Source organism: Mus caroli, chromosome X (genome assembly GCF_900094665.2).
Source record: "Mus caroli chromosome X, CAROLI_EIJ_v1.1, whole genome shotgun sequence".
In the NCBI taxonomy this organism is placed as follows: Eukaryota; Metazoa; Chordata; class Mammalia; order Rodentia; family Muridae; genus Mus; species Mus caroli.
In genome coordinates, this window is record NC_034589.1 from 126,511,307 (window position 1) to 126,528,110 (window position 16,804).

The 16,804-nt window shown below is 38.3% G+C and overlaps 1 protein-coding gene across 1 annotated transcript in view; it reads left to right on the forward strand.

The window, feature by feature from the left end:
* Il1rapl2 (interleukin 1 receptor accessory protein like 2) overlaps positions 1–16,804 on the forward strand; it is a 1,226,021-nt gene that overhangs the window by 231,409 nt on the left and 977,808 nt on the right. The window lies entirely within an intron of this gene.

Sequence of the window (16,804 nt, forward strand, 5' to 3'; positions counted from 1 at the left end):
ACACACACACACACACACACACAGACTTGAGTATCTGAGTGCATGCTTGGTTGCATTCTGATTATTTCTTTTGTGTGTGTAGGGGGGGGCGGGGGGAGGCGGGATGTTATGGTGCAGGATATTGAACCAAAAGCTAAGCAGGGGCTTTTCCACTCACCTTGGTGTCAGGCCCTGCTCTGAATACTTCCTCCTAAATAGATGGAATTCTCAAAAAACTCTGCTAGAGGGGGACTGTGAACATTTGTTTTATAGGTGAGAAAACTGAGCTTTAGAAATGTTACAAGGCCATTGATGAGGTTAAACTAGAATTTTAATAAGGCTTTAGTATGGGAGGAAAGAAATTTCCTGTCCTTTCTACTCACACTCCTGAGCCTCCTCTCTCCCCTTCCTTCTCTTCTGGCCTCATCCCTTCCTGGCTGGGAGAAATCAACCAATGATAGTGAACATAAAATCTATTAGAGAGGCAAAGAGCCATGGAATTCTAAGAGAAATATGGAAGTTTATCTTTAGTAGCTATAAGCAGGTATCCTTGCATTATGCTCATAATTAAACAAGTATATGTGTAAACAATTATATATATATATATTATTAGAAATTATATTTCTTATATATATTTGGATGGACAGATGGATGGATGGATGCATACATAGATACACTGATATACATAGATACATACATAGACAGATAGTGCACCAGCAACTTTCCAGTGTTAGACTGGATTGTGAGGATAAATGTACTTAAGGGCACTGTGTGGAGTTGAAAATGGATCCTTATTTTCTGGGGTACTTTTATGAAGTAGCGAAGCATGTTTATGGATAACTTTCTGTGTGTCTATAGGTCTTTTCCCCTTTGCAGCTTAATTTTTCTTTTTCTAAAGGAAGGTACAGAGGGACAAAATCACATTTCAGGACCTTTGAGCTCTAAGAGTCCCATGTCTACTCTTAAGAAATTTTTAGCTCTTGCCTTTGGGTTTTACTCAGGATTCTTTCTTATTTTTTAATTTTCCATTGCTTCTCAAGAGAGGTTAACCTTATTGGTTTACTGTTGCTAAAAATCTTCTGTAGAAGATTAAAAATATCCATATGGTTTATGAAGTATGAGCAATTTGGTAAGTCTCCATGATGCTAGAAAAGGATTTACCATGATGTAGTTTGAATTTTCAGCATAATGGTTTTTTGTCAGTTATGTTCCTCAAGGGATTCATTTCAATGAGAAATTGGGGAACAGAAATACTGTGTGATGTTCCCCCAATGCCACATGCCTAATTAGTGCAGAAGACAAGCTAGAGTCCTTATCCTTTAACCCCTAGTTTAGAATGGGTTTCCCAAGATCTGTTTGCCTCAATGTAAGACCATAGGAAGGAGCTGAGGAATGATGAAACTTGGGAAGTTGAGTAAGTTTAAAGACTATGGCTTTCTATATTATAGATAATTTCTGAATTTGGGGTTATTTCCTAGATTTCCCATACACATGAATAATATTGAAGATGATAGCAGTATTAGTGATTTTTACCTACTGGATCCTTTCTTTTTATATTAGGGCCTGTTTCAAGTTTACATATGTATCCACATGCTTAATCCTCACAACATCCCTGGGAAGATTTCCAATATTCCTGCTATTTTCATAGTAGAAAACCGAGGCACTGAAACATAACATAATTGGCTCAAGATCAGACAACTAATACAGTACTGAGCTAAAATTTCAGCCAAAGCAGTTTGGCTCCAGATTCTGGGCTTTTAATCCACTCTATTCAGCTTACAAAAGAATCTGCTTCTTTTCCAATAGCCCATAAAACCAAGGTTCTATGAAAACATATGTTGGAATGTACTATTTTGAAATTATTCCCAGTATATATTATAAACAAGGTTAAAAAATATGTCTAGAATTCTAGACTAGTAGGAGCAACATATGAGATAAACCCTCTTAGAAAAAGAAGAATCAGAAGTCATAAGGGAACATTTGGCCCCAGAATTATTGTAGCCAGAGTCCCCCAATAAAGAGACCAAAGAGCATATTATAAATTTCTTGGTGGGCTTTATATCTGAAGTTCAGGGGTAGGGATGATATACATGTGATAACTCTTCACCATCATATATGGGCACATAGCAGAAGATCCAGAATATCTAAGAAATAACTGTTAAATAAATTATTATATTGAAGGCACAGAAAAATGAGCCAGGGAAGTCTGTACACTTCTTTGTAGACTACCCAGCAGAGATATTTGTAGTTGAGCATGTGTTTTGTGATGGTGATTGTTTGAAATTTCCAAGACTAAACCTCTAGACACTAATTACTTGTTTACATTCTATAACTGCAATTTGGGTGAGTGCCACAGTTGGATGGTAGAAATTACAGTTTTTTTTTTTTTTCTAGTCGGAACATCTTAGTGACAGTATTTATTAGATCCATGAAAGTCTACTAAGTAAGAAAGGAAGTAATATGCTTTATTTGGATTTTCAAAAAAAGAAAAAAAAAAGAAGTAGACATCAATCACCTTCCCCCACTACCATATTGTACAGATCAGGGTACTCAGGGTCAGTGACTAATGATAACCAACTCATGGATTGATGACACTTCTATGACATTGAACTAAGACTGCAGTTTCAAAGTTCTTATGCACACATTTCTGTTAGCACGAATCAACAACAAAGGGATTTGTCTCAAGAGCTACACCTCATTTTCTGCCCAGGAAGCCATGTCAGAGTTTGTACAATTCGTAATGAACTATCGGGCATTGACTAGATTTCATGTTTGCCAGGGTCAGTGTGTTTGGGAAATCCCTACCATGTATGAATGTAGTGAATTCTTCTTACAATCAAAGAAGCACAAAGAGAAGAACATATCATCAGGCATTTCTGCCCAAATTTCAGGTAACATGAATTATAAATATATATGGATTTTTACAGTTCTGTATAGGAGGTAGCATAAAAGTAATACAACATACTTAATTATAGAAGTATAGGAGCTGTGGCAAGGGATTCACACAAGTGAAAGTGCTGCTGGATGTCAGGGGTGGTAAGGATCATTAAGGAAACATCTTGCGATGACAACATAGTGGCTTTTGAGACTAGATTTCAGCATTCTCCTTTTTCTGCAACTCTCCCCTTCCTATTCACACTTCTCTTCACCCAGCACTGTGGTTAATTAGATAAGCACTGCTCTTATCTCCATGGCTAAATCATTTTCTTGACTCTCTATGCCATAGCTACTCTTCTGGGAGAAACATGTGATAGGGTTCATACTATGATGAATATTTTGGATGCTTACACCTTGGGGAGAGAGATTTTGGTACATGATATCATGGAAATGAGCCAGTTTACTTGGAAAAAGCCTTTGAAAAGAATAAAATATGTTTCTGAAGTGTGTAGAGGGATTTATGCTGTCCTTAATATCAAAATTTTATGCTTTCATAAATACATGTTTATTTTGTAAGCAGTACTTCCATAAAGAAGGAAGTGATTGGTAGTGTTACATGCCAAAGATTTCCCCAGTGAGAAGACTGAATTCATATTTCCCTTATGATTCAAAGCAGTAGTGAAATGTGAACCTTCTATGCAGCAACCTGCATGGTTTAGAGACTGACCTAACCACAGAGATGGGGGATAAAAAAATTTAAAGAGAGAGAGAGAGAGNAGAGAGAGAGAGAGAGAGAGAGAGAGAGAGAGAGAGAGAGAGAGAGAGAGAGAGAGAGAGAGAAGACACACATTCAGAAAAGTGGGGATTGGTTGGGTCTTGCCAGCTGCAGGAGATGTACCAATAACAGCCTGGAAACTGCAAGTTTTTTTATATACAGCAGGCAAGAGAAGGCAGGTTAGCTAATCTCAGTAGGAGGTCTCTGTAGGGAAGAAGTCTCAGGTTGCTCTCATGGAGGGGCAGGTTGCATTTGGTAGTTTCAGCACACACTGTCAACATTCAGGCAGAAGAAGCTGCATTTGATGCTTTTTGCACACACTGGCTTTACCTAAAGGTCGACAGCTTGTCAGCATCCCTGTTCAGCCTGGGGAAGGCTCTGCCATTCTATTAAGGCTGACCTGGAAGCTTCATCATTCCCATGGGTCTGAGGCACTGGCGTAATTGACACGAGCTGTGCTCCTATCAACAATACACTTAGGGCTTCATCTACTCTCACGGTTCTAGTAGAGTTAAAGAGTGGGTAGTCTGTAATTGCGTGCCCTTTCTTCCATTTCTCTACTTGAGTTATTTAGAATGTATGCTATCTATGGTAGGCCTTTCTGGTTCTGCTATGCTAAATGTTGCTAGATATGGAAAAGTTCTAGGGTGTGAAAACAACATGGCTTTGCTCCAACTAGTTCCTCAAAATGAATCTACCTTAGATAAAAATGTGAAGTCGCTTGTGAAAGCAGATTTTGGCCTGCTTCCATCTTTGTAGCATTCTCACCAGAAGCAGAGTGACTGTGGAGGGAAACATACTTTTTTTGTCATCTCACACTGTCTTAGATCAAGGTTACACAGCACATAGTCCAGCTTGGCACCAGAGAGTAAAGATTGTCTTGTTTTCATCCCAGAACTTGATTTAGGAGCAAATCAGCTCAGACGAACAAGTCAGTCTCAGCAACATCATTGCTGAGCAGAGCCAAAAAGAAATCATTTGTTTGAGGAAGCAAGCAACCAAACAAAACAACACCCTGAAGCAAGACCTCTTCCCCTCCCCCAATTTTTCACTCCACAGCTGCACTTTCCAAGCTGGAAAATCTCAGCTTCCCAACTCAGAGTTATTATTGCCGTTGTCCCTGTTTTGTTTTTTTTTTCTCTCTCTCTCTTTCATGTAGTGTACAAATTTTTGCAATTAAAGAAAATGATAGAATGCATTATTAAAAAGGAGAGTGTCATTTTAAGGTTTCACCTTAAAGAAGGGTTTGGATAGTTGGATCTTTCCAGGAGTCAGAATTCCCTCCTTGTGAAGCATTAGCCTATAGAATATAGATTAGCTTGTTTACTCTAAAATTCCTCTGAATACATAGGAGACACGGACACATTTCTCTTCCTGCCACTGGGACTGAGTCTGATCAATAATTTTGTAAAAAAAAAAAAAATGTTCCTGTTTTGGGAGAACCCTGTTAAAAGCCTGCTCCTTCCTAACAGGAAGATGGCATCTTCAGTGCCCTTGCAGGAAAAACTCCTGAAAAGGGTGAAGATCTGAAGTTCTTAGCTTTGGTTCAAAGATCTAAGAAAGATAATGAAAACTCTGAGTGAGAACCATGCTAGTAAATGCGTTTGATTGAATTCCTACTGTTTTCTATGTGCTTCTGGCTTCAGCCATGCATGTCTCTGCTGCTAAAACAGAGCTAGTTCTTCTGGCATTTGCAGGGGAGAACAATAGAAAGGGAAAAGGAGAAGAAGGTTCCAATCCCATCTTTGACATTTGCTTGATAATCAGTCTCACCTAGCCATCCAGATCAACCAAATTTCCTTTGGTTGATAGTCTTTGGAACTAGTAAGATAATTCTTGGCTTACAGGCGATTTCAATCTGAGTTAAGACACCAAATGTTATGAAATTCAATACACCCTACGTGCAGGTAAGGGGTTATCTGGCAGGCCCACGGCAAGGTGCTCCCTGAGAAATCACACTATGTGACAGACCTGGTATAAGGGAGGGTTTTTTTTGGGGGGGGGGAAGGGGGGGAGTGAGGACCTGGAGAAAGGGTAGAGGTAGACAGACTCGAGCAGAGCCATGGGGGCAGAGTAGCAGGGTGGGTGGAGGTGGAGGGTAGGCATTTTGGGGTGAAACACAGAGAACAGAAAGGACAGAGAGAAAAAGAATGAGCTGGGGTGATCACCAGTCTTTTTATATGCCAGTCACTTGCACTTGGCCAGCTGCAGGTGAGCAGGCGATGATGGAAGCCATTGCTAGGTCCCTGGGAGGAGCCTAGTGGAATCACCAGTAAACCTACAATAATAACCACCTCAATTGTTTCATGGGCATGTTGCATGAATGCTCTAAACATGGACATTCTTAAAAGCCTTGAAAGGTACAAGCAAAACCAATATCAAACTAAAGTTATTGGGCAGAGAGTGCAGCTGAAGGTAGAATGCTTGTCTGGTTTGTGCAATGCTCTGATTTCGACCTCAATCACTGCAACAAACAGCAAGCAAAGAGGTGTTATCAGTATACTCATGTTCTTTAACAGTTTTGCATTTGCCCAAAGGACTCAATATCCTTTTCCCAAATCCTTGCTCAGACTCGGCTTTCTGAGAAGAAAATGGCACTTCGACAATTTCAGCATTCTGTCTCTGAAAGTATAAGCTGAAATTTTGAGACTGTCATGAGTATATCTTTTGTTTGGGAGAGGTGTTCCACCTGTCACTGTGTCAGTGTAAGTGTCCTTCTAGGATTCATTGATCTAGGGAACATCTGTTTGACTTAAAGTGCCATTTTCTATCATCCTTTGACTGTGGTTGATGGAAGCCAGCTCTTTATGACACCACTTGTTGGGTGCTTATAATACAGAGCCACTCTACTGGGTGATTTGAATCATTTTGTCCCACCTTACTGTCACAACAACCCTACCATTCCTTTGTTATCACTTTGGAGAGGTGGCTTAAAGCTTCTTTTTTTGTGTGGACATAATAGAAATGCCTCTATATACTTTTCAGGCAATGCTAACTCCAACTAAGAAAAGCCATCTACTCAATTATAATTTACCTTAATATACATTGATTATACTTCAAGCATGTTTTCTCTGTGTTACATGAATTAACTCATGTAATTTTCACAATGATTCTATGAAGGAGATACTAATGTTACCTTGTCTTTACAGACAATAGAACTAAGACAGATGAGAGGTTAAGTTACTTTCTTAAAATTATATTAGTAAATCTCAAACAGGGGTAAATGGAGTCTAAATTATTTACTACTAATTACCTGGTTTGACAATCTTGTTACAGGTGGATTAATTTCTCCTTTAACTGATGTTTTGCCCCACTTTATTGTCACTTCCAGGTCTGCTACTGTGCTTAACCAGTCTTTAATTTGATAGTTGACCTACTGACCTTGAGGTATATCAGAACAACCTGGAGACCATGTCAAAACATGCCTAGATTGCTGGATTCTGATTTAGGAGGCCTGGGATAAAGAATAAGGTGACCTGGAAATTTGTAACCCTAAAAATTTCTTAGGTTCAGAAGCCTCTCTACGGGGATATTGTTTGGGTGTTCTAGCATGGGAGTTCAGCTACTTGTATATGCTGGACTAAAGACTGTATTACAGGGAGATCATCTTCTTGGGCTGTGTAGCCTTGAGATTGATTCCCATGGAGAGTTGAGGGAGTAAGGGAATAGCCACCTAGCCAGTCTGATCAACAAAATCAATGCTGACCTTCAGTGGGGTGTCATATGTCATTGCCAGATTACCCTCACATCCAAACACTCTACTTTTGAGAATCTTGAAAGATAATCTTGTTTTCTCTTTCAGCAGGACTGTCTTTCCTCATTTACTTAAAAATTCAATATTGTCATTTTAGTCTACTTAAACATGCATCTCTCCCAGTGATTTTAAAGCTATATTTTGATCATATGCTTGATCACTAATAGATTGGCACACAGGTGTGATTTTTAAGAATTCACCTCCAATTAACACCCCGATGGCTGACAGCCCTCCTCCATTAGCTTCATCCCTTAAAGGCTTTAAGTGCTATTTAACTTGATTAAGGAAACAGAAATTTGAAGCATATTTACTGCGAGAATGCTTAATGCGAGGCAATATGGTTTGGGAATTAAGTGCATACATTTTTAATAAGACAGACCTGAGTTTGAATTTTGACTTTTGCTAATAACCTATGCAATTGCAATCTAATAAAGTTACTTCCCTGATCACCAACCTTATGAGACTGTATATACAAATTATGTGTACACAAACATGCACGTGTGTCCACACACACACAAACACACAGTTTGTATCAACATAAAACTAAAATACCACCTATTGTAAAAAGCATGAATAATAGCTAACTTGTATTAATGGTCCTAAATGATATTCTTCATATCTGTGACACATCAAAAATAATTTGAAATGAATCTATGAGGTATTGTGCACATTGGTGTCTGAATATCAAACCAATGAGTGTCTGTATGTTCATTTTAACGTCTGTTTAAGTTTATTCCATTAGTAGAATATGAATCCACTAACAGAGATTACTGGGTTTTTAATAATTGTGCAAATACGTGTATACACTTTTTAGTTTACATATAGTTTCATTTTTGAAATTTAAGAATACTTGCAGCATAGCATGTTGGATAGCACTGATATTTTTCCTGAATATTCAGCCAACTAGCCAACAAGAAGACCCTGAAAGACTTATTTCAGACCAATTTTGATGAGCAATGGAGACAGAAAGTACTAGAATATAGGGTATTGCTTGCGGAGAGTGTGATTTGGGAGGGCTGCTATAATGGAGGCCAATGTGAGTATATCATGGGGGAAGACAAAAGGCAACCACAGCTGTTGCCAAAAATCCTCAGAGGATGTATTGATCAGGTCATCAGTTCATCTATTCTTAGGTGACTGATGGTTTTAAGCAAACAACTCTCAGCATGAATGGTGGATTCAGCTTTCCAAAGGGACCATAGATATTAATTCAGATAGTAGAGCCTATCTCCCTTTGGGACGTGGGTGCCTAGTGCAGGGAAATGCAGTGCTGCTCTATTCTGATTACATTCTTCAGTCAAATCACTCCAGAATGACCAGCAAACGGCCCCTGAAATAGGAAAGAATTGGTGGCAGGAGGGAAATTTAGATTTGCTTTGATAGAATAATTATCTTCAGGGACTTAGCCTCTGATCGCTACTTAGATTGTGTGAAAATATTGCTGAATAAGGCACTGAGCAAATTCAAGTTGTCATTAAGAGAACTGTAGTTGGTATCATTAAATTATATCCATTATTCAGATAAATGTTCCATGGCCTCTTACTTGCCTGCCTCCTTTTCTACTTGAGCATTCACTTGAGATTATTTTATGTAAGAGGAAGATGGTAGATGGTCTTCATCTTAGTGGAACTTCGTAGATGCTATAAATATTTGTAAGTAGGGTTACAATTGTGTATATTTTCTGAGTATAGAACTGTGTCCTGAAGTTTACATTCATTATGTGGCACAGTGTAGTTACAGTAATCGCATACGATTTGGGAGCAGTTTAGGGTTGATTCAAAGCAGAAAGGAACAATTGTGTTTTATGTTTTTATTTCAAGGAATAGCTGACTTCAGTTTCATGTAATTGGAACTCAACCCCTAGCTATCCAAGCCTTTTTTATAGTTTTTCTTCACCATTTTCACTTTCATTTCCACCCACACCCATATAAGAACGTTTTAAATGTATTTCTAGAACCACTTAAAAAAAAAGGCTACAGAAATTTTCTCAACAGGTTTGCAACAAATATGTACTTTCCATGCTATGACCGAGATCTCAGCTGAATTCCTTTGTCCTTCCATATCTACTTCAATTTAGTACATCAATATTTTTCATGTTTGTCCACAGTACACAATTTTGTTTTATAATCACTTCTAGATTCTTCGTTTAGTTGATCTAGCATAACTTATTTGGCCATCCCTATTATCTACTTTTTAAAAAATAAAGACAAGTATGCCAATTTTTGAATGTGTCTGTTTTGCCAGCATGCATATTTGTGTACCATGTGCGTGCCTGGTGTCTGAGGAGCGCCAGAAAGTTTCAGATTCCCTGGAACTCACTTACAGGTCGTGTTCTATGATAATACCAATATCTAAGAATTTCTGCTACACTTTGACATTTTCTCATTTCTACTTGGCGTGTGGTGATGAAGCATCTCATAGAAAGGATATTAACCAAGCGAGAACCATCACACACATTGTATAAAGATACTAAAGGATGTCTATTATGAAATACTGTTTACTTCACATTCATTAGACTTCTCATTATTTTATACCTACTTCAAGGGTAGCTTTCAAAGATTAGTGGTTTCCAGCACCTACGTGGCACTTCACAACCTCTATAACTCCAGTTCCAGGGAATCTTACTCCCTATCCCAGCCATGACACACAAGTAGTACACACTTTGGCTAGCAAAGCACTAGTATACATAAAAGAAGAACAAATACATCTTTTAAAAGTATTTTCCTTTGCTCTTGACTCTCCTCCCTTCTTTCCTACCTTCTCTATTTCTTTCAGTATTTTTAAAACTCAGGCATATATGTTCAGGTTTTTTTAAAAAATCCTCTGCTTTCCCAGCCTCCTACATGCTGGAAATACAGGCAAATATATAAAAGATCCCTTGGAACTATTATAAACACCTGGAGGTGTTTATAATACCCTCACCTGGAGGTGAGGGTATGTTTGATAGGTAGGAAGAGTTGTCCACTTGTGACGATAATAACCAATAATAGTCTGTTCTTCTGGAGGATAATTGTATCAGATTATTCCCCCTTCCATTTCCACCTTAATTGTAATATGTGGTCTGATCAAGTTTTTCTGACTGGACTATAAAACTTCTTTCTGGGAAGGGTATTTTAATTTCCAACTATTCTTTGCAAAACTAGATATTGACCTCTTTATAGTAAGACTTGTTCATACTTAGACTGGAAATGAATAACCTTGCAAACATGCGAATGATTCAGTGGAACGAGGTGTGTTATTTTGTTGACTGTGTTGCTGCTGTAATAAAACAACAGGACCAAAAGAAACTTAAGGATGAAAGAGCTGATTTAGGCTTACAGTTCCAGAGGCTTAGAGTCTATAACAGTAAGGAAACCATGGCAACAAGCAGCTAGAGCCTGAAACTGAGAGATCACATCCTCAACAAACAAACTGTAAGTGGTAAGGCTTTAAAATTTCAAGGTTCACAACCAGTGATATACTTCCTCCAGCAAGACTGTAGCTCTCTATAACTCTCAAATCAGAACCAATAAATGGGGAACAAGTACTTAAGTACCCCAGCCCCATGGGCAACATTCTCATTAAAACTACCACATAAGGAGTATCATTTATGTGCATCTTCTTTGACAGGCCCTAATGTATTTAATGTCAACTGAACACTTGGTGCTCTCAATTGTAAATAAAGATGGCTTGTATAGAGGTCAGAAGACAACCTCTGATGTCAGTCCTTTTTCTTTCACATTGTTTGAGATAGGGTCTCTTAATTTTTCTTCTGTACATGCTAGTTTATATGGTCTGTATGTTTCTGAGGTTTATATTTCTCTGCCTCCCATGTTATTGTAAGAGCTCTGGAATCACAGATACATGCTACTGCATCCAACCTTACATGAGTTATATTTTACCCATGAAATTATCTCCTCAGCCTCAAATCCTTCATTTTCAAAAAATGATTCCAAAGACCTAACTACTCTTTAGAATGGAATAGGCTGTTGGAAATATGCATAAAGCTACTAACTCATGAGGCATTTGATTGCCTTAGTGCACCAATGTATTCTTTGTTGAAATGGAGATAGAGAAACAGCCCAAAACTCATTTTGATGGCCCTAAAAATACTTCAGAGGAATGAACAAACTATTTTACAGAAGGCTCTAGCAATAAGTGAGGAATTTATTATATGTTTAAAATTATTTGGCTGCTCTCTCTTTGCATCACCAAGTCCATAAGTATTTATTAAGTAGCTACTCTAAGACAGTATTCAAAATATCATGGGAGATAGGGTCATCTGTTAAACTCTTTGCTCCTTCAAGCTTGAATTCTACTGAAGTGGTGAAACATGAAAAATTAGATAACACAGAAGATGAATTGTTCAAGGCAATAATAAAAAAAAGGTGTCATGAGATGAAACATTATTATTTGACAAATGAGTGGTACACACAAATGCTCCAGGAGTTACAAGGAGATAGACATGAGAGGCAGGCTGATATAATCCCTTTATCCCAACTATACCTCTGCCTAAAATATCCATCGAATGATTCCTTCTATCACTATTACATTTTTATTCACCATTTGAAATATATCCAGTTAAGTCAGTTTATTCACAGGTCAATCTGAATTAACTCACAAAAATATAATTGTCTGTTTTTATGAGATCATAGAGTTGCAAAAGTCACCGAGTCTACAAAAGTATGTATACTTGTTTACTTATATAATGGACTCATACACCAGTCCATGATTCTCAAGGATAAGAGTGAGTTGATATGAATCTCTCCTTTTTCTTTATCATTTTATTTTAGAGTTGGATATATGGTATAATACAGTGTTAAATACATTATTTATTAAAGTAAAATAAATGAGTATAGTTGAAACAACACATGATTTTGGAGTATGAATTAAAACTGCCTGACCTTAGCAACTGTTTATCTTTCTGAAATATGTGTCATCTCATCTCTTTGAACTAACTGAAATGATTTCTAAAGTGTTCGAGTTTAAAATCATAGTGCTAGATAAGTTAGTTATAAGATACCCTGTAACTGATGTTGATAGTAATGAAAAGTCATAGCAATAGCTAACATTTATTACCTAGCTACTATGTGCTATGCATAGAACATGGCTTCTTGCTTTCAACTATAAGAGTAAACCTGTGTGAAATTTCCATCATTATAGTCATTTTCCAGATAAACCAAGTCTAAGAAAGGTTGAAGAATTAATTCTAAGTCTTATAACTTTGAGAACATATTGAGAAGTGGACTTTATTGAGCCAATAATTCTGAGTTCTTAACAGCAGCACCAGTCAACCTGAGGGGTGCTTATATATCACTAGAAAACAATTAAAGTAGTGAAAGCCAAACTGAACCCTCTGGAGATTCTAGTTCAGTTGATCTGCAGTGTGGAATCAGCACTGTCAGCTTTTAAAATCTTCCTGGTTGACTTGAGTGTGTGAATGTTTGAGAACTACTGCTTTAGTCTACAGTGTTCGAAGCTTCATCTGGGCCTATTGAAGCGGTAAGCTTTAGATGGGGAAGAGAATGGAGAGCATTCCAGATACGAATTGCTTAAGTAACAAAGGTGATGTATTATTTTCTGTTTTTTACTGCTTGAGCACCTCATACAATGTCTTTGGATCAAAACCATCCATACTCCTTTGCTTTTAAGTCTTTCGATTCCCTCCTATCGCTTCTCCCTTGCAACTCCACATACACTAACTGGAACCCACTCAATTCATTTGGTGCTGCTAGTATGTGTGTGGGTCCACGGCCTTCTACTGGAACATGAGAAGCTTCTCAGGGGCTACATTCCCAAAAAACAAAACAAACAAAAACAATACAAAACAACAACAACAAAAACCAGATTCTCCTTCACCTAGCAGCCAGTAGCCCTCTCAACTAGCTCCTCAGCTCTGGGTGGGACTTTGTGAATCCCTTCCCCATTCATGTGAAATTCTGATTGGCTTTATCCCATGCAGGTTTTGTACAGCCACAAGCACTGCAATTCTTATGTGAATAACCCCCAACACATCAGTCTGTTGTAGTAGTGACGCACAACCTCTGGCTCTTAGCATGTGTCTTTTCTGCAGTGATCCCTTGACCTTGGCAGAGACACACTATACATAGATACACCAGTCAGGAGTAAGAACTCCACAGTCTCTTATTCTCTGTGCTCCTCTGTGAGTCTCTGCATCATTAGCCATCTATTTGTGGATTAGTTACTTTTCTGTTGTTGTGATAAAATACCACCATCAAAAGTAATATGCAAATGAAAGCATTTATCTTGACTTATGGTTACAGAGGAGGAAGAGTTCTATATGGAAAAAGACTACTGATCTTCGTGTCATAATTTTGTATCCTGCCACTTTGCCAAAGTATTTTCAACTGTAGAATTTTTCTGCATTTTTAATTTTTTTTTAATTTTCTGAATTTTTTTAATGTCTATTTTGTGTGGAATGATATCTATAAAGTAGACTATTTTGACTCCTTTATTTCCTGTTTTCATTCCTTTTATGCCTTTCTCTTTTCCCTTTTCCACTACCTAAAACTTCAAGCAGTATATGGAACAGGAGTGGACAGAATGGCCACCCTTGATTTATTCCTGATTTTACAGGAAATGCTTCAGTTTTTCTCTATTTAGCATGATTTAGGCTGAGATGTATTCCTTATATTTCTAGTCTTTCCAAGACTCATGTTATTTACTATGAATGAATTTTAGATTTTGTCAAATACTTTGTCTGCATCTACTCAGGTGATCATATGATTGTCTTTTATTCTATTTGCGTGATAGATTATATTTAATTTTACAATGATGGCACATACCTACATTTCTATGAAGTTGACTTGATTGTGATTAGTAATCTTTTCAGTGTGTTTTTGAATTCAGATTCTAAGTACTTTATTGAGATTTTTTTTGTATGTGGTTTCATTAATAAGACTGACCTATAATTTTATTTTATTTTTTATGGTATCTTCATGTGGTTTAGGTATCAGTGTAATGCTAATCTCATATACAGAATTTGAAAGTCTTATTTACTTTTCTATTTCATTAAATAAATTGATAAACATCAATTTTAGTTACTCAGTCGTTGGTAAAATTCTGGAGTGAACTCATTTGGACCTTGGCTTTTTTTTTATTGGGATGATTTTTTTTCTTTTTTTTTCTTTTTTTTTCTTTTTTTTTTTTGTTTGAAAACAGGGTTTCACTATGTAGCTTCAGCTGTTCTGGAACTCACTCTGTAGACCAGGCTGGCCTTGAACTCACAGAGATCTCCCTTCCTCTGCCTCTTGAGTGCTGGAATTAAAGGTATATATCACTATGCCTGGCTTTTTGATGGAGATAATGTTTCAATTATATTGCTTGTGATATAGCTGCTTATTTTTAATCTCTTATTAATTTCACTTTGGTAGATTATATACATTAAGATTTCCTCCATCCAGGCATGATGATATATGACCTCATCAGCATTCGGGAGGCAGAGACAGGCAGATCTCTCTGAGTTCAAGGCAAGCCTGGTCTACATAATGATTTGTCCAGCTAGGGTTGCATAGTAAGACCTAGTCCCTACCTACAGAAACAAAAATGAAAGAGAGGGATTAATTTGGTGGAATATAGGTTTTTAAAGTATGTCTTTATGATCATCTGGATTTCATTCTGTTGTTGTAATGTCTCCTTTCTCATGCCTAATTTCATTCATTTGGTTGTCCTCTTTCTCTTTTTATTTTTTAGTTTTATACTGATTTTTTATTAAATTTATTTATGTATTGACTTACTACCAAATATTAGCTCTTAGCCCCCTCTCAGTACCCCCTCACACAAGTCCTCCCCCAATTACCCCTTCTCCTTCTCTCTGGGTGTCAACACCTCTAGCCCCTTGACTCCCCACTGCCACCCCATCCCCCTTCATCCTACTCACCACCACCACCACCACCCCCCTCCCACCCCCACACATCAAGTTAATGTGGGACTAGGCACATCCTCTCCCACTGAGGCCAAACAAAGCTGTCCATTTAGAGGCATTAGATCCACAGGCAGGCAGGCAGGCAGGCAAGCAGACAGACAGACAGACATGCACACAGGTGAAAGGCAAAAGGCCAAAGGCCAAAGGCCAGAGGCAAAAGCAAAAGGCAAAAGACAAAAGGCTCAGGGATAGCCCTTGCTCCAGTTGATTCAGGGGACCCACATCAACACCAAGCTGCTCATCTATATATGTGCAGGACGCCTAGGTCCATGCTCTTTGGTTGGTGACTCAGTCTCTGGGAGCCCCCAAGGGTCCAGGTTAGTTGAATCTGTTGGTCTTCCTGTGGAGTCTCTGCCCTCTTTTGATCCCTCAGTCTCTCTCCCAACTCTTCCAGAAGACTCCCTGAGCTCCATCTAATGTTTCAGTGTGAGTCTCTGCATTTCTTTCCATTGGATGCTGGATGGAGCCTCTCAGAAGACAGTTAAGCTAGATTCCTGTCTACAAGCATACCAGAGTATCATTAATAGTATCAGGGATTGGCTTTTGCACATGTGATATGTCTCAATTTGTGGCAGTCACAGATTGGCCACCCCCCCCCCCAATTTTCTGCTCTATCTTTGTCCCTGCCCATCTTATAGGCAGGACAAATTTTGAGTCAAAGGCTTTGTAGTTGGGTTATTGTCCTTATCTTTCCACTGAGAGTTCTCCCTGGCTTCAGGATCCATATCCCCCACTGCTAGGAATCTCAGCTGGAATCATTCCCTTAGATACTATGGGACCTCTCCCCATCCCAATTCTATGGCACATCCTAGAGATTGCTTCTCCCCAGCTAGAGATCTTAATTCTCTCTCCCTGCTTTCCCTACATATGATCTCCCCCACTCTTCTCCCCTCCCCATCACCTCTTTTACCCCATTCCCTCCATCCATTTCTAATATCTATTTTATTTCCCCTTGTGCCTTCCTTGTTATTTGGCTTCTTTGGGTCTGTTAATTACAGCATGTTTACCCTGTATTTTATGGCTAATATGAACTTATAAGTGAGTACATAGCATGCATGTCCTTTTGGGTCTGGGATCACTCACACATGATGATTTTTTTTTCTAGTTGCATCCATTTGCCTGTGGAATTCATGATGTCCTTGTTTTTAAAGGCTGAGTAGTGTTCCATTGTGTAGATATAACCCATTTTATCCCTTCTTCAGTTGAGAGACGTCTAGGTAGTTTCCAGTTTCTGGCTATTATGGATAAAACTGTTATGAACATATTTGAGCAACTTTCCCTGTGGATGGTGGAAAATCTCTTGGGTATATGTCTAGGTGTGGTATAGCTGGTTCTTAAGATAGAAGAACTATTCCCAATCTTCTTAGAAATTGCCAAGTTGATTTTCAGAGTGTTTGTAGGAGTTTGCACTCCTACCAGAAATGGAGGAGTGGCCCGGCGGTGGTGGCACATGCCTTTCATCCCAGCACTTGGGAGGCAGAGGCAGGCAGATTTC